Genomic DNA, 10,152 nt, shown 5'->3' on the forward strand with positions numbered 1-10,152 from the left:
CGCCACTCATTCTCTATTTTGTCCATACGGAGTACTCCGCCATTACTGTTCAGCTCAGGCAATTACTAAAACCCGGGATGGAACGGGACGTCACCGGATTTAGCAACAACCATGGAGAGGTCACTGCCCAAGCGATATGTCACGTCCCGTTCCATCCCGGGCTTTAGCAACAACCCTCAGCTCACTCCGGGAGGATTGGTGCAACTGAACTTTCCTTTTAAAAATAAATAAATAAAATAAATACTTTTCTTGTTTTCTTTTGCTTTAATTGTTGGTACTGCACCCTCTTTCAATACGGGCTTATAGCCAATGCTCCTCAATAGATCAGAGGTCTCGTACAAGTCTTCAGTAAAATGTGCAGAGGAGAGACCACTTCATAGGCGCCCAATGTGCCCGTGAACTTCTTGTAAAACGTGTCCGAATCTTTGCAGTTTGAACATTCTTGGGCCATGAATACAACATAAATCCAGCTTCTGTCATGTTGCTGCACCAGCCAGCAACACATCTACGTGGCATGGCGATAAATTAGCTCAAAATGGAGGATCAGAGTTGCAGTCAGCTCTGTGTTTTAGTATAGCGGAAATGGCGATGAGACCGATAGACTTCCTGTTATGACATTACGGATGTCAAGGTCATTAAGGCCTATAAGTTCAACGCATTTATAAACGAAAGTGAGGCCATGGCTCTGTGTATATGCTTTAAAAAAGTGTGTATATATATATATATATATATATATATATATATGGGCGGCACGGTGGTGTAGTGGTTAGCGCTGTCGCCTCACAGCAAGAAGGTCCTGGGTTCGAGCCCCGTGGCCGGCGAGGGCCTTTCTGTGTGGAGTTTGCATGTTCTCCCCGTGTCCGTGTGGGTTTCCTCCGGGTGCTCCGGTTTCCCCCACAGTCCAAAGACATGCACGTTAGGTTAACTGGTGACTCTAAATTGACTGTAGGTGTGAATGAGAGTGTGAATGGTTGTCTGTGTCTATGTGTCAGCCCTGTGATGACCTGGCGACTTGTCCAGGGTGTACCCAGCCTTTCGCCCGTAGTCAGCTGGGATAGGCTCATGCTTGCCTGCGACCCTGTAGAACAGGATAAAGCGGCTACAGATAATGAGATGAGATACGAATGGAACATTAAGTATAGCAACAACAAAAATTGTAAGAGGGGGGTGCTGTTGTTTATTTGCTCTCTGAGGGGGGGCTGACTCTCCCACACTTTGAAAACCCCTGGCCTAGAGAGTTGTTGGGGTGATCAATGGGTTGTTCGTTCTCTCTGTCCTCCTGTGAGTCACTGAAAACAGCTGGGTTTTGGTGTGCATTCAGTTGTCTGGGAAGTGTGCCAAGGACTGCATTGTAGGTGGCTGATAAATGGTGTCTTAGACCCCCACCTCTGTTCAGTGATGGCCGTTCCAGGTTGACAAAAATGGCTTCTTTAACTCCTCGCTCATACCAACGATCCTCTCTGGCTAAAATGTGTACGTTGCAATCCTGAAATGAGTGTCCTCTGTTGTTAAGATGAAGATGGACAGCAGAGTCCTGGCCTGAGGAACTGGCTCTCCTGTGTTGAGCCATGCACCTGTGAAGCGGTTATTTTGTTTCCCCAATATACAGTTGCTCTCTTTTACTACCCACAGTTTATTATGACCTGGATGACTGAAAATCTTCACAGACATTTTTCCTGAAATGAGACAAATAGGTGCATGATACAACAATGACCACTGCACAAAAAACTGGGATTATTTCTGTGTCTGTCTGCTTTTTAAAGTGTAAAACAACTGAAACCATGATAAAAATACTCTCATGTTAAAAAAAAAACTGCAAAGATTATTGCCAATTATATCCATCCATCCATCCATCCATCCATCCATCCATCCATTATCTGTAGCTGCTTATCCTGTTCTACAGGGTTGCAGGCAAGCTGGAGCTTATCCCAGCTGACTATGGGCGAGAGGCGGGGTACACCCTGGACAAGTCGCCAGATCATCACAGGGCTCCTATTATATTCATATTTATAGCAGATATGCAGAACCTTTATTTTTAAATAAATTTCTGAGTGGATAGTATCTCCATCCTTGACTCTTATATGCTGCATAAATGGGAATAACAAATTTTTTTTTTGAGATTTAAAATCGACCACAAAGTTGGCATTCGAGCTGCCCCGCTGAGCCAGCCAGCTCTGAGTGCGTGACATCACTGGGGTAACCGGTTTTAAGGCCGAGGCCTTTGACAGCTATAGACCAAAGTTGTATAAATAAAAATTTATGGTGAAAGTAAGAAATCCCATTACCGACTTGTTCAACTAAGACTGATTTGACTTCATTGATTGTGGGTTGACTCATTAAAACAGGATAGGTGTTATAACCTATGTAACATACATGTACATGCATGCATTTTCACTGATAAAACGTAAAAGGCTAATTAAATAATCAGATGAACTGAGACAATCACATTCTGAAGCAAATTAAATAATCTTATACCACTAACTTAAACACACAATACAAGTTACATGTATTATTTAATCTAAATGCAGGTAAACAACGTGTTTTTGTTGTTTTATATCCAAGTGAGAGTCGGAGCTTACCCGTCTGTGTTCTCACTTCTCGAAGGCCGACCTTGTGGCTGATTGTTTTGAAACAGTCTGACTTTCAGTTGTTCGTTCAGTTCTCCATTCATTCACTTCTTCCACATAAGGGCGAGATGGCAGCAATATCCAGTTTAGAAATAAGACAGCTGTGCCACTCATTCTCTATTTTGTCCATACGGAGTACTCCGCCATTACTGTTCAGCTCAGGCAATTACTAAAACCCGGGATGGAACGGGACGTCACCGGATTTAGCAACAACCATGGAGAGGTCACTGCCCAAGCGATATGTCACGTCCCGTTCCATCCCGGGCTTTAGCAACAACCCTCGGCTCACTCCGGGAGGATTGGTGCAACTGAACTTTCCTTTTAAAAATAAATAAATAAATAAATACTTTTCTTGTTTTCTTTTCCTTTAATTGTTGGTACTGCATCCTCTTTCAATACGGGCTTATAGCCAATGCTCCTCAATAGATCAGAGGTCTCGTACAAGTCTTCAGTAAAATGTGCAGAGGAGAGACCACTTCATAGGCGCCCAATGTGCCCGTGAACTTCTTGTAAAACGTGTCCGAATCTTTGCAGTTTGAACATTCTTGGGCCATGAATGCAACATAAATCCAGCTTCTGTCATGTTGCTGTACCTGCCAGCAACACATTTACGTGGCATGGCGATAAATTGGCTCAAAATGGAGGATCAGAGTTGCAGTCAGCTGTGTTTTAGTATAGCGGAAATGGCGATGAGACCAATAGACTTCCTGCTATGACGTTACGGATGTCAAGGTCATTAAGGCCTATAAGTTCAAGGCATTTATAAACGAAAATGAGGCCATGGCTCTGCGTATATGCTTTATAAAAAAAAAATATATATATATATATATATATATATATATATATGGGCGGCATGGTGGTGTAGTGGTTAGCGCTGTCGCCTCACAGCAAGAAGGTCCTGGGTTCGAGCCCCGTGGCCGGCGAGGGCCTTTCTGTGTGGAGTTTGCATGTTCTCGCCGTGTCCGCGTGGGTTTCCTCCGGGTGCTCCGGTTTCCCCCACAGTCCAAAGATATGCAGGTTAGGTTAACTGGTGACTCTAAATTGACCGTAGATGTGAGTGTGAATGGTTGTCTGTGTCTATGTGTCAGCCCTGTGATGACCTGGCGACTTGTCCAGGGTGTACCCCGCCTTTCGCCTGTAGTCAGCTGGGATAGGCTCCAGCTTGCCTGCGACCCTGTAGAAGGATAAAGCGGCTAGAGATAATGAGATGAGAGATGATATATATATATATATATATATAATTTGTTCAAGTGTACATTTCAGTAAATTAGACGTAGAGTCATTGTTACCACACTGAAAGTGATTGTTTTCCTATAACAGCACATTCTGAAGTGTTTTAATCTTCTTATACCATAGCAATTTTTCAACACTTCTTTAAATCTGTTTATTACTACTTTTAATGTTGTGGAATGTCCACAGAGACAAATTAGTTCCTGTTTTCACTTCGGTTCTATTAGCGACACAATATGCCCAAATGTTTGTGGACAGCTGACTGTAACACTCCATCCATCCATCCATCCATCCATCCATCCATCCATCCATTATCTGTAGCCGCTTATCCTGTTCTACAGGGTCGTAGGCAAGCTGGAGCCTATCCCAGCTGACTATGGGTGAGAGGCGGGGTACACCCTGGACAAGTCGCCAGGTCATCACAGGGCTGACACAGAGACACAAACAGCCATTCACACTCACATTCACACCTACGGTCAATTTAGAGTCACCAGTTAACCTAACCTGCATGCCTTTGGACTGTGGGGGAAACCAGAGCACCCGGAGGAAACCCACGTGAACACGTGGAGAGCATGCAAGCTCCACACAGAAAGGCCCTCACTGGCCACGGGGCTCGAACCCAGGACCTTCTTGCTGTAAGGTGACAGTGCTAACCACTACACCACCGTGCCACCTGACTGTAACACTCATATGTGCTTATTGAACATCCCATTCCAGATTTAGTCATGACTGGAGGGATTTGTGCCTATTTGACCGTGAGTTGGCCTAGTGGTTAGTGTGTCCGCCTCTCGATCGGGAGATCGCGAGTTCTACTCGTGGTTTGGACATACCAAAGACCATCATAAAAATGGTACCTACTGCCGTCTGGCAAGACACGCTGCAATACAGATGCGAGTGGGGAGTCAAACTCTCACGGTTACCAGAGGATCAGCCCCCCACTGTAACCCTAGCTATGTGAGAGACTGAGGGCTATAGAAACGGAGATCAGTGCTGCCCTATTCACCATATGGTGCAGGAAGGACTTTCGAGCCACAAGGACACAAGAGGTTGGGCAAGAAGTCCTAGCGTGAAGTTGGTGAGGTCAAGGGTCAAGTGCAGGACATTTGAGTTGTTCCACACTAACATTGGCAAACCATGTCTTCATGGACCCAGTGTGCGCACAAGGGCATCATCATGCTGGAACAGGTTTGCGCCTCAGTGCCAGTGAAGGGAAATTGTAATGGCACACCATACGAAGACATTCTCAATGACTGGATGTTTCCAACTTTGTGGCTGCAGTTTGGGAAACAACCATATATGGGCATCATGGTCAGGTGTCCACGTACTTTTGGCCATAGAGTGTATAAACAGTCATTTCCTCAGTAGCCTCTTTTTTTCCTGTCTCTTGAAGTTTAGAAAAAAAATCCACACATCCAGACCTGCCAACCTTTACATATTTTGCGTAGCAGATACGCATTTAGACATCAAACTACGCTGCTACGATTTAACACTTCAAAATACACAAAAAGCCATTGATGGCTTTGAGTTCAAAGATCTTTAATATTCCGGTTCAACTGTCTGTGCATTCGCGCACTAGGCAACTCGTCTATGGGTGTAACCGCATTGACCAGCAACGTGTAGATAAAAGAAGACTTCAACCAATCACAGCGCTAGTTTTAAACTCTTCAAATAGGCATAGGTTATGAGGCTAAGCGGAGAGCTGAGGAACCGTCAAAACGAAAGTAACGACATTGATTTTCATACCTCTCGGTTGATCTTCATACTGTGACTAGTTTTACAAGGGAGGACGGTGCTAAACACCGTTTCGAAGGTAAATGGGCAGGGCAAGGGTATTGTGAATAAAGCAAGGACAATCATCCTAATGTCATAGTTCAAAGTACAGTGTTCCGCCTTATCTGAAGGAAATATTTGTTCCAGCTTGTTTTGATATTTGACCCAGGCTTCTCAATCCAAAAAATATTGCATAGCCTAAAGTGAAAATATAGTAGCCTACTGACGTTTCCATCCAGTCAACCGATAGACGCGTTAAAATCTTCTGAACTAGGCTACTCGTGCATGTGAGATTCAATGAGCAGCGCACGAAATGTTTTCACATAAGTGCGTGTGGTGGATGATGATGTGTGTTTGTGTATGTGTGTGCCTTGCAGTTAATAATACACATGACATCAGATGAGGATACTGACAGAGAGAGAAAGAGGGGAGCAAATCTAAAAGGACCTAACAACGTTGTGGTGAAGGAAAATATCATACCTTTTGAGATTTTCAGTTACAGTGGGGCAAAAAAGTATTTAGTCAGCCACCAATTGTGCAAGTTCTCCCACTTAAAAAGATGAGAGGCCTGTAATTTTCATCATAGGTACACTTCAACTATGAGAGACAGAATGGGGGGAAAGAATCCAGGAAATCACATTGTAGGATTTTTAATGAATTAATTGGTAAATTCCTCGGTAAAATAAGTATTTGGTCACCTACAAACAAGCAAGATTTCTGGCTCTCACAGACCTGTAACTTCTTCTTTAAGAGGCTCCTCTGTCCTCCACTCGTTACCTGTATTAATGGCACCTGTTTGAACTCATTATCAGTATAAAAGACACCTGTCCACAACCTCAAACAGTCACACTCCAAACTCCATTATGGCCAAGACCAAAGAGCTATCAGAGGACACCAGAAACAAAATTGTAGACTTACACCAGGCTGGAAAGACTGAATCTGCAATAGGTAAGCAGCTTGGTGTGAAGAAATCAACTGTGGGAGCAATTATTAGAAAATGGAAGACATACAAGACCACTGATAATCTCCCTCGATCTGGGGCTCCACGCAAGATCTCACCCCGTGGGGTCAAAATGATCACAAGAACAGTGAGCAAAAAATCCCAGAACCACACAGGGGGACCTAGTGAATGACCTGCAGAGAGCTGGGACCAAAGTAACAAAGGCTACCATCAGTAACGCACTATGCCTCCAGGGACTCAAATCCTGCAGTGCCAGACGTGTCCCCCTGCTTAAGCCAGTACATGTCCGGGCCCGTCTGAAGTTTGCTAGAGAGCATTTGGATGATCCAGAAGAGGATTGGGAGAATGTCATATGGTCAGATGAAACCAAAATAGAACTTTTTGGTAAAAACTCAACTTGTCGTGTTTGGAGGAGAAAGAATGCTGAGTTGCATCCAAAGAACACCATACCTACTATGAAGCATGGGGGTGGAAACATCATGCTTTGGGGCTGTTTTTCTGCAAAGGGACCAGGACGACTGATCCGTGTAAAGGAAAGAATGAATGGGACCATGTATTGTGAGATTTTGAGTGAAAACCTCCTTCCATCAGCAAGGGCATTGAAGATGAAACGTGGCTGGGTCTTTCAGCATGACAATGATCCCAAACACACCGCTCGGGCAACGAAGGAGTGGCTTCGTAAGAAGCATTTCAAGGTCCTGGAGTGGCCTAGCCAGTCTCCAGATCTCAACCTCATAGAAAGTCTTTGGAGGGAGTTGAAAGTCCGTGTTGCCCAACGATAGCCCCAAAACATCACTGCTCTAGAGGAGCTCTGCATGGAGGAATGGGCCAAAATACCAGCAACAGTGTGTGAAAACCTTGTGAAGACTTACAGAAAACGTTTGACCTCTGTCATTGCCACCAAAGGGTATATAACAAAGTATTGAGATGAACTTTTGTTATTGACCAAATACTTATTTTCCACCATAATTTGCAAATAACTTCTTTAAAAATCAGACAATGTGATTTTCTGGATTTTTTTTTTCTCATTTTGTCTCTCATAGTTGAGGTATACCTATGATGAAAATTACAGGCCTCTCTCATCTTTTTAAGTGGGAGAACTTGCACAATTGGTGACTGACTAAATACTTTTTTGCCCCACTGTATGAAAAGCTGAGATATTCTATATTGTAATAGGCAGCTAAGCAGACTGCAATGCATTAAATGTCATGAATGCTTATATCTTATTTTCTTTATCAATATTATAGGTGATGTTATCATTCAGCAGTTTGCATCCCTGAGCTCAGTGGAAGGAAGAGGTGAATGTTTCCTGTCCTTTAAACCAATGAAGGAGCGGCTTGATGTGTTTCTCTACACAACTCTCAGCACGCCTTACCCTGACTTACTACAGTTTTGCAAGAGCCTCCTCCTTCTGTCCCATGGCCAAGCCACAGTTGAAAGAGGATTTTCAGTCAACAAAGAGGTGGAAACATGCAACCTCCAGGATGAATCGTTGGAATCACTGCGATTAGTCTGTGACCGGATCAGCAATTGTGGGGGTGTTTTAAAAGTACCTCTGACAAAGGAGCTCCTTGCCTCAGCATCATCTGCAAGATCTCAGTATAGACTGTACCTGGATAATGAAAGAAAGAAAAAAGAGACTGCTGCACATTCTCTGAAGAGGAAGGCAGCTGAGGATGAGCTCTTGGACCTCAGAACCCAGCGTGAGGTACTAAGCAGTGTCTGTGAGTCACTTCAAAATGACGCAGACAAGTTGGCCGAGCAAGCTGAGGGAAAGGCCGGATCCAAAATGGCTGAACTTATCACCAAGTCCAACACACTTCGCAGAAGACAGAAAGAAAAAAAGAAGAACTTCGTCATTTGGAGGAAAGGATTGAAGAGAAGTCCGCACAACTGAGGCTTTTGTGACTGTGCCTCTCTCCTCTCTCAATCACACAATTTTGCCCCTCTTCTTATTCTCTCCCTTCCTTTCCATTCATCTTTCTTCCCTTATCTCTTTTCTCCCTCTCTCTACGTGTGTGTCTGTGTATTTATTCTTCCACCACTATCCTCTTCTCTACCATCTCAATGCTCCACCCCTCCTTCTCCCTCTCTCTCTTCTCTACTCCCTCCCTCTCTCTCTCTCTCTCTCTCTCTCTCTCCCTTTTTTACTCTCTCCCTTGCTCACTTAATCTGCCAGCGTAAGTTATCAGCTGATGAATGCAGGTAAAGTTGTTGTCAAATTTATTTCACATTTATTTTGGGACATGTTCAAAACTGTTCAAACTTTTATCTGATCTTTTATCAATCAATTAATAACAATGGTTACCACCCATTACCACTCTTTGGACTCTTTGAACAGTTCTTGAGTCCACAGGGTAAACCCTATAGGTTATTGTTACAAGTTACCTCTTTTGATGACATCAGTTGCTCCTTTAAGAGAGAAATTCACCACTTTAGTCTGTCTGTGTGTGAGTAATATGACACATTTTATTAAATGTTTATTAATGTTAATCACTGTTGTCCTGTGTCATTTGTTTTAAGACGTGTCAAGTTGACCTTAGGGTAGGGCTAAGGATTATGGTTAGGACCCCCCCCCCCCCCCCCAAAAAAAAAGGCCGCTGCCCGATGTTGTGCTGGTAGTAAAAAATATGGTGAAGGTAGTAAATTCAACTCCAGGATTCCTGCATATACCCTGGCTTAGCAATAAAAACCTAATTAAATCATTTTCAATTTCACTGTATTTACTTGTTTACTGTAATTGTGATCATACAATCAATTTATTATTAATTTTAATAATCACCCGATTTCAAGAAAATTTGGGATATTTTCTATAAAAACAGTAAAAAAAATTTGCAGTAAAAACAAAAATCTGTGATTTGTTAATTCAGGCGAACCTTTATTTAACTGACAAAAGGACAAAGAAATGAATTTCAGCAGTTTTTTCCTGACCAACTTACTTGTATTTTTTAAATATCAATGAAGTTAGAATTTGATGCCTGTAGCACACTCAAAAAAAGTTTGGACAGAGGCAGACTAACACTGCAAAGTTTATAGGATATTCAAGTAACATCATTTTGGAAGATTGCACAATCAGCATGTTAATTTGTAACATGATTGGGTATAAAAGGAGCATGCACCAAAGGCTCAGTCTTTGCAAGCAAGAATGAGCCTTTGTGCCAAAATTTGTGAGAGAATGTTTAGTCAATCCAAAAAGAACATTTCTCAGTGTAAGATTCTGGGTCTTTAAAAATCTGTAGTACATAATATTGTAAAAAGATTCAGGAAATTTGGAGACCTCTTGGTGTGTAAAGGGCAAGGTCGGAAACCACTGTTGAATGTGCGTGACCTTCGAGGCCTCAGGCAACACTGCCTGAGAAACTGTCATGCTAATGTGACAAATATAGCCATGTGGGCTTGGGAGTACTTCGGAAAACTGTTGTCACTTAACACAGTCCGCCGCTGCATCCAGCAATGCAACCTGAAACGATATTATGCAAGGAGGAAGCAATTCATCAATTCTATGCAGAAACACCACTGATTTCTCTGGGCTTATCTCGGATGGACTGCAAACAGTGGAAACGT

The 10,152-nt window shown here is 43.1% G+C and overlaps 1 long non-coding RNA gene across 1 annotated transcript in view; it reads left to right on the forward strand.

Moving 5' to 3' along the window:
- LOC132883250 (uncharacterized) overlaps positions 1–9,153 on the forward strand; it is a 30,326-nt gene extending 21,173 nt beyond the window's left edge. The window contains exons 2-3 of the long non-coding RNA XR_009654294.1: positions 6,005–6,088; positions 7,836–9,153. This is a non-coding gene — a long non-coding RNA (uncharacterized LOC132883250). The remainder of the gene's footprint in view (positions 1–6,004; positions 6,089–7,835) is intronic.
- Positions 9,154–10,152: the final 999 nt, after the last annotated feature.

The sequence above is a fragment of the Neoarius graeffei genome, chromosome 3 (assembly GCF_027579695.1).
Source record: "Neoarius graeffei isolate fNeoGra1 chromosome 3, fNeoGra1.pri, whole genome shotgun sequence".
NCBI classification, from domain to species: domain Eukaryota; kingdom Metazoa; phylum Chordata; class Actinopteri; order Siluriformes; family Ariidae; genus Neoarius; species Neoarius graeffei.